Here is an 18,461-nt window from a genome sequence, read left to right as displayed (position 1 = left end):
AAAAGAGGAAGATGTTTTTATATATTAATACTTCAAAAATAACACAAACTAATCTGTGAAGAAACAATACTTGTGAAATCCAAGAACTTAGTTCCTAGACCAGCCTCTAGCACAGAATTCAAACTATTGACAAAAAAAAAAAAAAAAATCAATTTAAGATGCATCTTGTAGGAACCAAAAAATATTTATTCTAAAATGAAGGTTTTAAAAGAATTACTATGAATTCCACTGTTCTCGACATTTAGCTTTTCTCCATTCCTGCCTATGCCCAGACAGTCCTTGTCAACTAACCCAACTAACCCAGTTCTGAAAGTCAATACTATAGAAATAGAATATTCACAAGAGCACCTGGATTTTAATCTCTACTTTGTTCTCTAAAAGCAATGTTTAAAATTATCGGTTTCTCCCCCATCCTCTCTTTACCTTTCAGCCCCCAGGCGTGCAGTCCGCCTCCGCCTCCTGCCTCCATTCACACACATACTTTTCCAAAACGTGCTGGAAGGAAAACCCAGGCGAGACCGCATACATGACATTTACCACGTTAATGCCACGAAGAAAGCCTTTCCTATTATTTTCTCGCCTCGCTTTTCTAAGGTCTAATAAAACCCTCACTTCCCGCTAGACAGACGGACAGACACAAAGGCACAACACTTGATTCTTGGGTATTTTCATTTCATAACATCACTCCATCCGCTGAAGAGTCAAGGGTGGATCCTCTCTCAAGCTGACAGAAGAAAGGTGCTTCAGCAAAAACGGTTACAACTCAGCACCGACCCTGTGAGATTACGCGGGAGAACACTTAATTTCCTTCCATTAAAACTATTGTGTTTGTAAGATGCTTTAAAGGTTTCAATTTACAACATAATGACTAGTACCACAAAGCCAGTTTTCCATTTTCTCCAGTTTCAGACACAGGAGGCTACTTTTACTATCTTGCTATGAAATCTGCTGTTTTACAAAACAGACCCAGTCCAGAACCACAGCTGCTGCGGAGCATCCATACCATACCCTTGTACACCATTCACACCGCGAGCGCTTGGCCAGCGGGCCCTCGTGGCCCCGGGCAGAGGGAGGCATCTCACCCAGCCTCTGGCATTCCTGACCAGGAAGCAGAGCTGAGACTCCGTGCGCGCCCCCGGTTCCCTCACGTTCTTTCCCATCCATCTCCCTGCAGTCTCGCTCTCTGGATCTTCCTTCCCTGCATTCCAAGAGGGGCTTTCCTCTGGTGGAGGCTAAACCTTCAGCCCCAGCCCTGACTGTAACCCTCATTTCCCCCTAAGGCCACTCCCTGACTGCCCTCCTGCACTTGAACCCTTCTCACAGAGTCTATTCTTTCTCCTCAAAATGGTCTGTCCCCACCCCATGGCTACATCCCTTTCCAAAACGTGCTCCACGTGCCTCCACCCCCAACCTCTGCCTCAACTGCAGTGGCCTGGCTGGTGCGCGTCCAGCAGCAGCCCACCTGCCTGTACAGGGGCAGGGTTGGGGGCGTCCCCAGATCGGGTCAGAACAGCTGGCCAGTCCTGCAGCCCCAGGAGCACTCTCAAAATTGATCAGCAATGCTTCCACAGGCAGCCAATTTAGGGTAGCCACAGCTACACAAGAAGACAGCTTCTAGGGAAAAGCCCAGCCTGATACAGCACAGAACACCCATCACCTGGGGGTGGGGGCCTCAATCACTAACTAAACACAGCAGGAACAAGCCCAGCCAATTTGTGGAATTACAGAGAAGGAAGAAGTAGAAAGAAAAGCATCTCCCTATTATATGCCTGAGCTTACAAAGAGGCCTATTGTCAGTTGAGGATTTGGTTTAGACTAGAGAGACCCAGGGAGGAAAGAAACCCTGGGTAAGATGACCAGTTTGGTCTTCAACTTACCCTAACTGGATTTAACTAATCAACTCCAGTTCAGAGTTACTAATATGTGATCCTATCAAAATACCTGGATTCACACTTTTACCTCTCTTGCAGTTTCCTCCTAAACAAAAAGTTCATACATACCTGCACAGAGAAACAGAATCAAGAGGATCACTGCAAGTTTCTGTCCTCTCCTAATTTTACACAATGGAAAAATACTTAAGACTAAGCCCCCTGACTTAAGATGGGCAGCCAAGACAGAAGGGAGGGGAGTCAAGCCTTGGTGGTTATTTGTTAAGTTTAATTTAATTGGAGAAAGGTAAAGAGCAGGCATGCACACACCCCACCAGCTCTCCCTCCTCCTTCACTAAGGCATCCCGTGACTGATGCAAGAACCGGCTTGTTCAGAGGCAGGCAGAGGCACCAAGGACCAACACAGAGAACGAGAACATTCCTCCACAATGTGCAGCATTCTTCAGATGGACTTGTACAAGTGACTTCCAGTAAACAACTTATAGCCATCTGGCTTTCAACTGTAACTCTTCTAATTGGGGAGGGGAGGGTGTATTTCAAATCAGTGATCAAATGCTATTTCAGTACACAGAAAACAAAACTAATTCAGTATCCTTCAGTCACAAATGAGTGAGTAAACATTACATAATGTTCACGTAAGATTAAAGATTGAAAAGAGGATATTAAAGCAAAAATGTGGTAAGTCGCTCACTTTAATACAGCACATTTCTCTTTGTAAAATAAACATTTACTCCCTATAAAACCACCCTACAATGAAAAAGAAGTACTAAGTAATAAACTAAAATGTCTGCAAAGCAACTGAGAGATATTATACATGAGCAATCGAGCTCAGACGCAGTGCTGGGTGCCACCCGCCCTGGCAGCTGGCACAGCAGCACTGGGAAATGCTGTGCAGGTCACTCCATTCCCACCCACGTAGAAATCAAATTAAATTTCACATGACTTCTAGGCCAACTGTGTTTAATACAGCAGTATGGAGCCGGGTGGAGACAGACATGGCTTTAGTCACACCATGGAGTGATTAAGAAAAATAAAGCGCTTGCTTCAGCGCATTATCTCCTGAGAAAGCAGCCCCTTCCGACATGATAGAAAGAACCTGTCTTTATTTCTGAGGGTCTAGTAGCACTCACACCCACAGTTCAACAGTGATAGGAATAGAAAGTTCTTTCCTTTGCACAAACAAGGAACTCATGACGGGGTTATTATTTTTTCCATATGGAAACCAGCTTGGTATTTTTAAAATGCATCTGCCTCAGAAACTCAGACAAAATAGGCATGGGGTGCCAAAGTCATGCGGGTACTTGAAATAGAGAACTTTACAACATTGGCAAACTTAACTCGAACACAGAAAATAAAACACCAAAGAAGGTCAAGTCAATACAATGAGATTTGTTAAGAATTTTAGAAGTCTGTATTCATGCTCTAAACATGGAGGATTCCATGACTGCTAATTACCCAGAAATGCACCAAGAGAGAAGAAAAGTCTACCTTGTAATTTTTTCCCAGTCAACCTAAGGGTTGGGGCAAGCCACACAAGTCTGAACAGTTCTAAAGGGTTTCTACGCAGGCTCTTGGAAAGAAAATATGGATTTTCCAAATCCACCTTCCAAGTCTACAAGGAGCACAAAGAAAACAAACCCTGACTCCTTCCGAAGCCTCCCAGCCTCTTACTGCTGTCACGGGAGCATCACTCACTCCTTGCTCCCTGAAGACCACCCACACGACCGAGGCCCCTCCACCACTTCTTCCATACGCAGGACTCTGAAAGGGCCAGCTAGCCTCGATCAGATCATGTTCCCAAATGCATCTCACTACTGACCTTGCACAGGCGGGACCAACACAAGGAAGCCGGGGCATGGAAATGTCCATGTCAACGGCTGCACCCCTCCAAATGCGAAGGCGGGCACCTCCCCTCGCAGCCCAGCTGGCGAGCTGCAGCCGCACACGAAGGAAGTCTCAGAGAGGCTTCCAGACGGGGAGTGAGCCTGGGACTAATGCGGCCTCCGAATGACAGTGGCGTGAGTTCTATTATTACCCCATTATCACTCTGGGATCTGTGCCTAAATGAAGCATGCTTCCTCCCTGATGCCATTTCCTTTTATCCTGGCTGGAGACTAAAAGCGGATCAATGGGGGCAATACATATGATGTCACTTCACTTTACAGCAACGGCCTCCCTCTCTTTCAGTTTGTCTGAAATACACAGAAAGATCAATTCTTCCCAAAAATGGTTAAAAAATGCTAAGGGAGCATTCTTCTTCCAGAAAAGCATTCTCTGCTATATTTGTCTATGTTACTACGGCAGGAACTGTTTACACTGAACAAAAACAGAAGAAATGGGGGAGGGAGGAAAATCTCAAATTCTCCGGTACGCTGGCTGAAATTCAACACAAGCAGGGTCCAAACCAGAATCAGGGCGGCTGACCTTTGAAAGTCACACGTTTTCTGGCACAGAGGCACAAAAGAGACAGCAGTTGTCCTTTGCCCCTTGGATTAAAAAGGTAATCCCACAGATGTAAAGGTCTTTTAAGTAAGATGTCCCCCAAAGTCTGACAAACTTTTTACTCTTCTCAGAAAACACACCCGCCATACTACACACTCTCAGGTGCCCCCCAGGTCCACACAGGTGTGACAGCAAATTGCTCTCATTCACATACTCTTCCCACTAAGGGCAACAAGGAGCTCTGACTAAAGGACACAAGACCGAACTTAAGTAAGTCAAGTTATCTTTCAGATGCCGTTTCAAACTAAAATAAAATATGTAAAATTCTCTAAACTGTATAAATTGTCATACAATGATTTTTGAAAATGGTGTACAATGAAGATAAAAATCTACGAAGTTCCTCAAAACAGGAGTTCTTCCTCACGACCCAAAAAGAAACACAAAATCCAGGGTATCAGAACTCTGTTGAAGCTGACTCTGTCTGCTCCAAACACTGGCCAGGGCCGTGGCCCTCACATCACTGATCTTTCATCTGTCATTTTCTTAATGATAAACATTTTTAAGCGAGAAAAATGAACTATTTAATAAAATATACATAGGCAAGTGTCTGGCCAAGATCTGTTGTCAATGTTATCACGATAAAATGTTTTTAGTCTAAAATTACAACTTGTATAGCAGAAAAACCCAATTGATCTAAACTGCTCCTGAAAACAAAACTTCCAAAAGAAAAACCATCCTCTCCATGTTGAGGGAAAAGAATACATTTTAAAGAACTGCCAAATTTAAGAATAGAAGTCTCTGGTTCATATTATTTTGGGGACGGAAATTTGATTTGCCAACCAATGAAAGTCACCAAATAAAATAATTAAAAATGAAAATGATTTTCTTCAAAATAAAGGAATCAATGAAGAGACATATTTATCCAGCATAATCAGTATTTCTGATTATCAAACATCTTTATAGACAGTATGTCTACAGACAAATTTTAGGGAAACTCAAGCATATTTATATAACCCATTTCACACACACAAAAAGTATATACTGTTGGGAAAAACAAGTCTAACAGCTGCAGCTGAAAAAGATTACCAAGCTTTTGAGCCACGGTTTTGTTGTGGTGCTTCCAAAAGTGACACCACAGTGATCAAAATACACACCATTATTAGCAAAGAGTATCCGAAATAATTCACTGGCATAAATCATTCTCAAATCTCACTCATGTCACATTACAAAGGTCAAATTTTCACGCGCTAACACTTTCTTAACTTTTGTAAAAATATTATTAGTCAAACTGTATGCAATTTGAATCAAAGCATATTATTTAAACTACATAAAATGCAACCCTCTTGTCAGCTCTTATCATCCTGTACACTAATGGTTTATGTCATAGCAGTTTGGAAAATAAGTCTTTGTAAACACTCTAACTGAAAATTTCAAAATATTTTATAAGAGATGCTTGGTATCTTTGCGTCTGCTTTCCCTATTCAGGAACTTGCCAGACCAATAACCAAAGGGGCCAAAGGGATACCATTCCTGATCTGAATTTTATGCTTCTTAAGAAAACTATTGCTCATGAGGAAGAAACTATAAATTCCTAAATGACTCAGTCCATTCATCCTGTCAGGACAGCACTCCTGCTCCATGTAGGGCTTGTTTAAGGCTTTCTAAAGAATTTGGAACACTTGAAACACTCAAATACTTCTGACTTCTTGTATTCACAGGTTTTTGGTTTGTTTTTCTCAACAGAAATCTGCTTCCTTTCTTTAGAATTACTGCTCTTACCTAATACTGTATTTAATAATTTATCTTCCAAAAGAGTATACATTTATCTAAAATAAGAGCACAGATTTTATGAATCTGAATTCCTAAGTTATAAAGTGATATTTTCTAATTCAAAATTGTTTGCATACCAACTAATTTATGACTTTCAAAAGCCCACCATATGAAAAGACCTTTATTGTGAAAATTGACAGTCAAAATCTGTGTGTCAAAATCGTGGCCATGGTTTATAACCATCACACAACAGAGTATTAAGCAGCTACTAAAAAGAATGAGATGTAACTGTTTCTGTAGAATGCTAAAACGAAAAGAAATGTTATTAAGTGGGTGATAAGTTAGGAAGAGAAGGTAGATTATGGCTGATTTCTGTGAATAACCTTCTAAAGATACACAAAAAGAAATAAACTCTTTACGTCAACTTCTTCCCTAGTAACCTACATGAGCTGCCTGGTCTTTTTTTTTCTGCCTCTAGATCAAGCTGAACTATTTTTCTTAAACCATGTTAAAAATTTCCCAGTAATTTACTTAAAGGAGAGAAGATCCACTTTATAAAGAAATTTAATACTGTAATCTCAGCATTGAAATGCATAAATGATTAAAGCATATGCTCTAGCAAAGTACTGAGCTAGAAACTTGGAAACCAGGGTCTTCTGTAAAGGAGTTAGTTAAAAGTAGATCCCCTAGCAGGACTGTGCACCAAGAAATCTATCACAGTCTCTTTGTTCTTAGTCATAACAACAATATCTGAAAGCAACATAGATCTCAAAAGTTTTGATGTCAGTACTTCTCTAAGCAGAGATGAATAACACCATTAAATCTAAGACGTAAGTTGTGTGCAAGCAATGCTCAAATATTCAAAGAATTATAGAGCACTTCCCTTGCTGCAATCTATTGAAAGTCAGTCCTCAACAGTTTATAAGGTATAAAGAATAAAAAGGGAAAAAACAAAGAAATATAGAAAGAATTTAAAATTTTCCAAATGCTTTGAAAATATACATAAAGCACTGCATCAGTCACGTGCTCAGATTTTTATGTTGTCATTTATAATACAAATGAACCATCAAAGATTTCCAGAGTTTTTTCCAAGGGAAAATCAGTAAGTGTAATTTCACTCAAACCCAGAATTTCTTCCTTTCTTTAACTTCTGCTATTACTCCCAATATGTCAAAATCAGATAATCTGTTACAAATTTAGTACTTCTAGAAAATAACTGCATCAATGTTAGATTCTTTTAACATTCAGTTGAGTTTATTTTGTATAGCCCTATGTTCCTGGTAAAAAGTGGTCTATTAATGTGCACAAAATTAAGGTGTTCATATGTACAAATAGAGGCTTTCCGAGGTGGCTCAGTGGTTAAAAAAAAAAAATCCTTCTGCCAATGCAGGAGACCTAGGTTCGATCCCCAAGTCAGGAAGATCCCCTGGAGAAGTAAACGGCAACCCACTCCGGTATTCTTGCCTGGGAAATGGCATGACAGAGGAGCCTGGCGGGCTACAGTCCGTGAAGTTGCAAAGAGTCGGACATGACTTAAGAGACTAAACAATATTCCTAAGGATTAGGGATATTCAGTCTGAAAACAGTGGTTTCCTCCATTAATTACAGGTGATTAGCAAGTGGGAGGAAATAAAAACCAGGATTTACTGAAATTAAGTTCTTCAAAATTTTATGGATAAAAATAGGATCCTTCTCTTTTTAGTTTATACAAGTAAAGCTGAGTTCAAACAAAACCATATTTTAACCTCTATAAAAAGAATGTACCTTTTTAAGGCAACTCCTTAAGGGGTGGAATCCCATCTTGCTCATTTCATGTGTCACCTACTTCATGCCAGATACTCTTATCAAATTTAAATAAAGGGCTTAATGTCCAACATGGAAAGATGGAGTAATACAAAAAAATGACTCCAAGAACAGCTGTCAAGCAACAGTTCAGTGATTTAGGTTAAAACTCTACTGAAAGAAAATTTACATAGCTACAGATGAAAATTCAAGCCACAAGTGATGCTCACTTCTAAACCAAAACAAGTTCCCAAAATACACAACTTAAATATATCAAAATTTTAAAAAAGTTTTGGAAACTTGTATTAATAACAGGTTTTTACTTTAAAAGTTAATGGTAAAATAACCGAAATGCCTCCTCAACTGTAGTTGGAAGCAATCAACAAAATGATGGTTCTGCAGCGTTTTTAAACTAATGAATAAGCCAGACTGCACTGCACGTAACCACCCATCTCGCACGAAGCGCAGGGATTCAACAGGAGTATCTCTCAGGGACCTGTCCTTTGGCTTTCCAGTCTCGTTAAAACTTGTTATTACAGATTATGTTTTAAAAAATTATCAAAGTTAACATCTATAAAAAAGTAAGCCACAAAAACACTAACGAGAGTTGCAAGGTGAGGAACAGCCAGAGAAAGCGGAGGGAGAGACCAACTCATGCTCTGGAGCTCGGCGTGAGACGGGCGACTGAAGGGCAGACACACACGTCCACTCAAATTTTTAAGCAGAGAACATAATTCACAAACAAACTGCACTCTCGGGTTATTTATTCTGGTGGACAAGACTAACATTCTATTACTCCTAGTTCCTGTCCTTTCTTCTTCACAGGTGCATAGTCAAAACAACCTCAGTTATCACTTTGGTTAAGATTTTAATGTCTAATATTCTTCTTACGCTTTCTACCAAACTCAAACTAAACATAAATATTAGTCACACGTTGACAATTTGTTGTGGTTTCTGTCATAAAGTCGACAAAGAAACATATTCTAAACGATATGTACAACCAACCGCAACTAAAGAGAAATGGGGGCGTGAGGTGAAGAGGGCGAAGAGTCCAAATACAAAAATTACTGCTCTCAAAATAAAGGAATCAAGTTGTTTTTACTTAATAAAAATGTGGTGAGAGTACTGTACAATTTACTATCCAATGTCTCAGTTTTCTGAGAATGATTTAATGTATATAAAGCCCAGGAGTCAGATTTCACTCCAACTCCATACACTTTCGGATTCTAGTCCAGACATTTTATATCCTGGATTAACTTTGAAAAGTTTTATTGAGGAACAGAGCAAAGAATTAACTTCTTAAGGGTCACTTAGACACAGAAATTCACATTATTGAAAAAAACAATGGACTTAAAGAGCTTCAGGAAAAAGAAAGGCAGAGAACAAGTTTCATACACTTTAAAGAAATGCTTCCTTCATTTTTAACGCTTCCTTCTCTCCCTTCCACCTCAACTTCAATGCATGTGAAGGGAGTAAAAGCTCTTAATAGGTCAGCATTTTGTGTGAGAGAGAAATGGCTGTCTTACGTGCACATCATGTGAGACAGTGAAACAAACAGGTGAATGGGAACCAGAACCATAAACTGAACGCACGTGAATGATGCCAGCTTTGTTTACCCAAAGTTGCACACTATGCGCAAAGGACTGAGTAATTCATAAACTAATGTACTTCTCATCACGATAAGAACTATTCCCAACAAGCAGACTGAAACAGTATTATAAAAATGTTCTTACTGTCATCAGAATTTAGACATTATATACATACACATATATATTTATATATATAATATTTATGTAAGATTATTTAGACAATCTTACGTCTACTGTGAGCTCCAACTTGGACTCATGGTCCGGACCAGCCTGAAGCTGGTTACAGGAGCAGGAAATCTGAAATTCGGCCTTGTTTGCTGCCACAGAAAAATGCTCTCACGTGAACTCAAATACGTCAAAGGCAATCAACAGAACTAAGTCTTCAAAGAGGCAAAACAGACACATACTTATTAACCACTTACTAACCACGAACCTAAAATCCTAGCAGGTCTGAGACCTACCAACACCTTTTCATATTTCCTGGTTGGCATGAAGATGAGTAAACATAATGTACGTTTACTAGTAGTAAGTAAACTACTAAAATCTCAAGTATTGCATGTTATTCTTCAGAGACTCCTGAAGCAACTTCATACAAATTGTACTCAAGTTTTGGCATGCTTTTTATATCTGCCTTTATGTATGTATAATGTGCTCATATAAGGAAAATTTAGTAGTATTTTTAATAGGCATAATACACTTTAATAGCACAGAACTTTTGGAAATTACAAGAAATGTTAAGACATTTCTAAGTTTTTGAGTTGTTTATTCAATTTTAATGAAAAACAGTCAAGTCTACAAAAAAGACAAACCTTCCCTCTTCTGAGTATCCAAGCTCATCTGCTTTATAAATTTCGGAATTTATGTTAAAAAAAAAAACAGAGGAAATTCTTTGTGTAGTTTTTAAGAGGTTTTTTCTTATATAGTTAAAACTAAAAGGAGAAACTTCAAAAAATATTTTACTCTCTACATTTTAACAGAATTTCTGCAACTGTGCTTTTATGGAAGTTACGACATACCAATTGTAATCTACCCATTGTATTCCAGAGACTTACAGACTTACTTATAACAAGTCAACTTGAAAAATCAGTGATCACAGACCTCCACCAAAACAATAGGTGAGCACAGATTTTTAAATTTACTAAATGAAACTTCCCAGATTGAAAACCGTCTTCCTGCTGATTCCACATTGTAGGATCTCATCTCAGAACTTTACAAGTAGTAGTTACCTTTGAGACAAAACATGAAAGGCTGCTCCCTCTAGGGCAATCCTAACAAAGTTTTCTAAAGAATCAATGTTTAAAACTTGGGCTACGTTTCCAACTAAGAATGTTTTCTAGGAATTGAGAGTAAAGACCCGAACCCTTTACTATGTTGGCACACATCCTTTAACAAACAGCAAAGAGGACAGTGCTCTAGAGACTAAAGTTAACCTGTACTACACTTCTAAAGAAGGTTCCAGTCTGAGCAGTAATTTGTTACACTTTTCCTTTAAGTAAGCAGCACTTCTGAATGTATTTAACAGATCCGTCTTCCTTGAAGCTTTCGTAAATAAAATACACACAAAAAATTACAATACCAACGCCCATGTCCTTGAATGCACTCAAAGTTCAAAATGTTTACAAGCACAACGGTGTGAAAACAGAGGCAAGAGCCCGTCAGAGGCACCATCTAGTATTTTGAAGGCAACTAGGACTCCCATTCACATCACATGATACCATCGTGGCAGTGGGAACGCAACCTCCACAGAATGGGCTGTTAGCTGTGAGCAAGTAAGGACAGATTTATGAAGCAGAACGATCACGAGTGAACAAGTTAAACTTGGCTTGCTTTCTTGCTGAAACTCATCTGGTGGAAAGACTGAGGTTAAGAGGAGGAAAATGAGAAGGGATTTGGTAGACGGGGAAGAAACCACCTTAATTCTCCTAACGAACACCAGCTGACGGCCCCGGGCCCGACCTGGAAGAAGGAAAACTTCTTACTTACTGAGGCTCCCGTCGGGGCGCAGGCCGGAGCCCGGAGTCCGCCCGGATCCGTCTCGGGCGTCGGCTGATATCGGCAGCGGCCGCCGCGCGCCGCCTCCTCCTCGCGGGCCAATCCCCGGAGAGGCCGCCGCCGCGCCCGCCCCGCCCCGCGGGCCAGCCGAGCCGGGTTCCCACCGTGCGGCGCCCCTTCCCAGCCACACCCCTGGCCCCCACCCCGCCCCGCCAGTCAGCTCCCACCCAGTAATTACTCTAATTAGAAGTTTTAGTCTCAGCAGTTAAACAATGTACGAACCAGTCCCAACACAGCCTGCAATTCAAATGGCTTTGAGAACAAAGACAATCATAGCTGTGGCAATTTTTCTTCTAATTTATAGAATGTGAAGACTTTCTCTCATTGCTCACTGTACTTAAAAAAAAAAAAGCTTAGCCTCTAGTGTACATGCCACTTCACAAGGATATTAGCGTGTCTTTTGAAAAACACCAGACCATGCCCTCCCGTTACAACAAAGACAATAAAAAAGAAAAAACACCATTTCCAAAAAATGAATATTGAACTTGTGAGTTTAGTCTCTCCTGCAGAAGAACATTCACAAATGTTCCTGGATCACCTGGTAGACAGGTGAAAGATGTACAAAGATATGGGAGGGCTGTTTTCTTTCCAGTTTACAGATTATGTGAATTAAAGGGAAAACTACCCAGGGCATCTTTCTAGTAAACAATCTGCATAATGCTTAATTAGTCCTGGTGGAACTGATTAGGCCTATCTTCCCCAGAAATTGATAGTCCATTCACAGTTCTGAGTATTAATCTCTTCAGTCCAGTTTGAGATGTACAGGGGATATTTCAGGATAAGGAAAATTATAACCATAAAACATGTGCTTAGAAAAAAAAAAAAACAAACACTCCAGAAAAACCTTTCTCTACTTCCTTTTCCAGTTCTGGTTTGATCTTTAAAGCAATCTGCATCCATTTTAGAATTACTGAATAATCTAGAAATTAAGTTAATGTGAAAGATTATAGAAAAATAATAAAAACAACCGCCTCAAAAACATTGCATAAAATAGGTTGTATGACCCATGTCTTCCCCTTTAAATATATTTCAAAAACATTTTCATTTTTTCAAAATTTCAGGTAACTATGGTTTTTAGTCCCACTCCATGCATTTACTAGATATGTTCTAAAATTTCTCCATTAAAAAAAAATAAAATAAAATTTCTCCATTTTTAAATGAAGAAATCTTAACTGCCACACTATGGAAAATTAATTTAGTTCTTTATTTTGTTACAAAATGCTGTTTGTTTAGCAGCTAAATTTGCCTCTCTAAATATTAATGGCAGGTATCTGAACACAATTCTATAAAGTTTCACTGCAGTAACTACCTTGAAAGTTAATCTCTTTTAATAACAAAAGCAACTAATTTCAAGTTAAAACAAGTAGAAAATAAAAAACAAAACCAAATGCAAACACTTTCAAATAAGAAACAAAACCAAATGCAGACACTTTCAAATGCTAATGTGTCTATCTCACCTAAAACTTTAAAGCCCTGAAAGTAACAGGACATTCCTAAATACTTAAACCAAGAAAACCAGGTGCCTGGGAAATAAAAACTTTAAAAGGATTACCAAACACTTGTGCAGATGAAATAAACACAAGGAGCAACTGAGGACACAGAAGCAAGCTCCTTCAGGAAAGAGCTGATAGTCCCCCAAATTTATCTTTCCCAAAATTCCCCACCAGGTCAAGATCTAAATCTTTAAATGCTTTAAAAGTTTTCTTAGCCAAGTCTATCTTGTGTGCAACACAGGACATTAGGAACATTAGTAAGTTAGGAACATTAAATGTTAGGAACATTAGTAAGTTTGAGGCATATTTTCAGAATGTATCACAACATTAAAATTAGTCAATTTTTTAAATGAATTTTTTTCAGTTTGGAAAATGCATGATAGCCACCTTCAGATAATTAACAAATATTCTTCAGTAAGACAAGAATAAAAAAAAGTTACAAAATATACCAAAATTTTCTTGCAAAAGTAAACATCTAACAGGCAAGCACCATGACGCAAATTTATTTCAGAATTTACCTTTGAAAGGAAAAAGCCCTAGCTGATTAAGCTGTTGGTCTGCAATTCTGCTTTAAGTTCAAAAGGTAGAGAGCAAGAGATAAGATAAAAATCACATACCACATACTGTCCTCAGAGTATCTCCACCTAAGACAAGAGTTCTCACCAACATCAGATTTCAGTACTCTGATTCCAATTCTATTTGTTCAAGCTCTTTTTATAAATATCATTTCCCCCTTTGCAAGCCAAATCAATAGCCCTATCCCATGAAATTATTATTTTTTGAAAGAAACCCTCACTGGGAAATGCTTTCCCCCCTTTCCAAAGCAGAGCACAGTCGTCTGCCGGCCAACACTGCTGGAGCCACCTGTGCCTCACCACCCGCCTCCCAATGCCCTTCAACACGGAGGTGGGTGACTCCTTTCCAAGGCAAGTCCCCAAATGCCACTACCAACTTGGCAGGGCCGGCTGACCGGCTGGACTTGCCCTAAATCCTTGCACTTCTTGCTCCCTGCTGCTCTCAACTAACTTAATCTAAGTTTAATTACGAAGACTGACATCTGTCCTCGGAGCATGTTCCTCTCTCAAAGCAAGGAATGATCCAAATTAGAAGCATGAGGACAATGGATTATTAATGAAGGAAACTAAAATCCAAGTATCCTGGTCTCAGTGGAGCTGCGGCTGTGGTGCAGCAACCGTGGAACTCTCTTGGTTCCAGAGCCGAGGTGCCGGTGAGTGCGCGGGATCCCTCACTACGCACAGAAGCCCTGAGTTCTTCGCCAGAGGACAGAGCCACCAGCGTCCACCGGGAAGGGGCAGTCTCCGCAGGGAAGAAATGGTTTATGTTTGGGGGCGGAGGGGGGATTGTATGGGGGGCGGGCGGTTTAGGGAATCTCATGTGACTCCAGTCCCAAAGCCCGGCTCCAGGAACGGTTTAACCACGCAAGGGGTTCTTCCTCCCTACTCTGTCTGGACACTCACCCGAACTGGCTGCGAGGACCCGGCTGAAGTCCGCCACCCGTGACACTGTCCAGGGCGGCCTCGTGGCCTGAGCATCAGCCCACCGCGCGGAAGGCACTGCCAGGGTGAGACAGTAGTGGGGCGGGGGGAGGGCGCGGGGAAAGGGTGGGGTTGTCGGGGGCAACCACGGAGGGGCATCCTGGCCCTACCCCGCCCCCTCTCTCCAGGGCTGCGGCCCGCTCTCCGCACTGCACTGCGCGGTCCGTATGCCGGCCCTGCCTGGTGCAGGCAATGAAACTATCCCTGAATAACCCGTTCTTTCCTCCGAACGCCTGAACAGCGGGCACTGGGAGCACCTTTCCGCGAGTCACCTACAACCCGGGTCTAAGCCCGCAGGGCTACTCTCACCTAGTGACCTTGGGCGCACCACGCTCTCAAGGGTGTCGGCAAAAGGTCAGGAAATCAGGAAACAACACCCCTGGAGCCCTCTCCGTCTTTATAAAGACCCTCTCCGCTGGCTCCCGGGAGTGAATCTACAATGGCCCACCGTCCTCCCCAAAGCTCCTTAAAAGACCAACTGTGCAGACAAGTAGCAGAGGGTGAAGAATGCAGCCAGGGACCCTACCAAATTAACCAGCCAATGTAAACCAGTTGCCCAAGAAGCTCCTCTCTCCTCCCCGGAGATTCCCAGGGTCTCCCCCACCCCCTGCATCAGGCCTGCACTGCTGTAAGGACTTGGGTTATTACACCCACTTTGCCCACCGCTGCCAGGCTGGAAGAGTTTCACTAATTTGCATAACTCTGAGCCCCGATTTACCCTCTCTCTGTCCTCTGACTAAACCAATGACATTGTGTGACCAAATGTGTGTTGTTCAACATGCTCATTTCCAGTTCTGATCCCAATATGAACCAATATCCCCCCTGCCTGGAATTCTCTTGTGCTTGCTCACTATGTGAATCACTTTTCAAGGGCTACCTTTTTCAAGAAGCCTCCCAGAAACAATTTGAACTTTTTGGGTTTTGTCCTCTGATTCATCCCATACTCTTGCCTGGAAAATCCCATGGACAGCAGAGCCTGGTAGGCTTCAGTCCATGGGGCCGCGAAGAGTCTGACACGACTGAGCGACTTCACTTTCACTTTTCACTTTCATGCATTGGAAGAAATGGCAACCCACTCCAGTGTCCTTGCCTGGAGAATCCCAGGGATGGCAGAGCCTGGTGGGCTGCCATCTATGGGGTCACACAGAGTCGGACACGACTGAAGTGACTTAGCAGCAGCAGCAGGCAGTTCTATTAGGCCATGTAACACAATCATTAGAGTGCTGCTGTACAGATGCTCAAATTTCTGAGCTCCTTGCAGGCCTGGGGTGTCTTCTTCCAATCTCCCCAACCCCCAGGAACCACCACAATCAATTCTGAATTAATGTAACCTGTCTTGTAGCAAGATCAAAGTTTCAACCTTGAGCCCATTAACACAAATTTTTAGCAACTAAATGAAGAAAATGTTAGAATCAGTTCAACCTTAGAAGAAAAAATTTAAGATAATAACTTAAAAAAAATCTTAGCCATTAATTTCACAGGAAAAGAAAGCCTTTATAGGTAAATGGCATATCTATTTTCAGGGACATTTTCTACTAGGAAGCTGTTGACAGATTAACCAGAGCAGCTCTTGCTTTATGCAAATGCAGGTGGCGCTTTTCTCCCTGGGAACTTCACACATCTATTATCTCAGTTGACTTTGCCATGGCCTTGGGGTGGGAGTGAGGGGGATAAAGAACGCACTTCCCAACATTTTAGAAAAGATGACGGAAAAGGTCTCCTGCATTGCAGGCAGATTTTTTACCTCTGAGCCACCAAGGCCTTAGCTACCTAATATACAAAGTGGTTAAAACTACATAAAATTTTAACAGATGTGCACACCAAACAGGATGTTTATAGTGTTAAAAATAGAGTATCATTTTTATTGGAGGTTTTCCTTTGAAGCTATGTTAATAAAAACAAATTATAGCACAAAAACGTTCACAAAACATGATTAAGTTAATGAAACTATAATACTTGGATCATTCTTTTGAATAGAAGTGAAGTGAAGTGAAGTCGCTCAGTGGTGTCCGACTCTTTGCAACCCCATGGACTGTAGCCCGCCAGGCTCCTCTGTCCATGGGATTCTCTAGGCAAGAACACTGGAGTGGGTTACCATTTCCTTCTCCAGGGGATCTTCCCGACCCAGGGATGGAACCCGGGTCTCCCGCATTTGAGGCAGACGCTTTAACCTCTGAAATGCCAATTTCCCCCAATCTAAAATTATAAATTATTTGGATGTCACACTTAAAATTTCTTTTTATATTCAGTAATGATATTGGATATTGTAGTAAAATAAAACCCAACTTACTTTTTTCCATTGTGTTATGGCATATATGTGTGTGTACAAGTATATGAAAGGGTTAGTCATTCAGTCCGACTCTTTGCGACCCCCTGAACTGTAGCCTGCCAGGCCCCTCTGTCCATGAGAATTCTCCTGCAAGAATATGGAGGAAGTAGCCATTCCCTTTCCTAGGAGATCTTCCTGACCCTGGGATCAAACCCAGGTCTCTGGCATTGGTAGGCAGATTCTTTATCGTCTGAGCCACCAGGGAAGCGTGTGTGTGTATGTGTGTGTGTGTGTGTGGTGTGCGTGTGTCTGCGTGTGTGTCTCTGTGTATGTGTATTTTTCCTATGAAACTGTAAAAGCTTTAAAAAACTACTGCTATCACCACACCCTGTATCTGTCTCCTATCCAACCTTCTGAGCTCCCCAATTCACTCACCCTTTACATTATCAGCCATCTGTGGTATAGGAAGCAGGACACTGTGTGTGCACGTGCGTGTGTGCGCACGCTCAGTTGTGTCCTACTCTTTTGTGATCCCATGGACTATGGCCAGCCAGGCTCCTCTGTCAATGCGTTTCTCCAGGCAAGAATACTGGAGCAGGTTGCCACTTCCTTCTCCAGCGGATATCCCTCCTGACCCAGGAATCGAATTCATGTCTTCCGTGTTAGCAGGCGGAGTCTTTACCACTGAGCCACCTGGGAAGCCAATCAGGATAGCAGCCACCTCCCAATCCCTATATTAGGTTACATGGCAAAGGGAAGTTAACATTGTTAATCAATTGACCTCAAGATGGGGAATGATCCTGGATGGTCCAGGAGGGCCCAATACTATCACAAGGTCCTTGTACATGAGGAAGGGAGAGGGGAAAGAGACAATCAGAGAGATGGCAGCATGAGAAGGACTCCGCCTAACCGTGCTTGTTTTGAAAGTGGAGGAATGCAAGGACCTCAGAAAGCTGAAAAGTCAAGGAAATGAATTTTTTCCTAGTGCCTCCAGAAAGAAACAAAGTCCTAATGACAGCCTGATGTTAACTGAGTGAAACTGATTTGGATGTCTGACCTCCAGATACTGTACGACAATAAATCTGTGTTGTTTTAAGTCACTGGATTTGTGGTAATTTGTTACAGCAGAAATAGAAAACTAATACATCTGGGTTCCAAGTTCCTCTCATAAGCAACCTCACTGCTTTTTAATGTTTGGCTCAACATGTGAGGAAAATAAAAGCAATCTTTAAAATCCCTCAGCTATACCTGAACTCTAATCTTCTAAGGGAGAAGATTTCTTCCAAGTTCCTCCTTTCACCTCTGCCCAAGTACACATCTTTATGGGGGGGATTTCAGGCTCATTTCTAGTGGCTGTAAAGTTTGTGGGGTCTTGGGGTGGGATGAGAAAGAAGAAAGCTGGATAGGAGGTCTAAAGGCCCTTTGGGGCCTGGTTCCTAACTGCCCGGCTGCTTTTATAGTGCCAAGGAGGCCAGGGCAGAGCACGTCAATGAAACAAAGGACAAACATGAAACAAAGCGCCATAAGCAGCCACGTCCTGATCAAATCTAGGAGCGATTCAAGTTAATAAGTAACATAACCCCACCACCTTTTTCATGGCTTTAATTATTACAAGCCAG

At 41.5% G+C, this 18,461-nt stretch overlaps 1 protein-coding gene across 17 annotated transcripts in view; it reads right to left on the bottom strand.

The window, feature by feature from the left end:
- The window catches only part of AOPEP (aminopeptidase O (putative)), a 422,437-nt gene that overhangs the window by 27,230 nt on the left and 376,746 nt on the right, over positions 1-18,461 (bottom strand). For 2 of the 17 annotated variants that reach the window (XR_011567945.1, XR_011567946.1), the window contains exon 15: positions 424-775. The exons of the other annotated variants lie outside the window; for them this stretch is intronic. The gene's annotated coding sequence lies outside the window, so the exon portion shown is untranslated. The remainder of the gene's footprint in view (positions 1-423; positions 776-18,461) is intronic. 17 annotated transcript variants of the gene reach the window in all.

The sequence above is a fragment of the Bos indicus genome, chromosome 8 (genome assembly GCF_029378745.1).
Source record: "Bos indicus isolate NIAB-ARS_2022 breed Sahiwal x Tharparkar chromosome 8, NIAB-ARS_B.indTharparkar_mat_pri_1.0, whole genome shotgun sequence".
Classification (NCBI taxonomy): domain Eukaryota; kingdom Metazoa; phylum Chordata; class Mammalia; order Artiodactyla; family Bovidae; genus Bos; species Bos indicus.
Note: the sequence above shows the minus strand (reverse complement) of the source record. Positions and strands in the feature narration are given on the sequence as shown.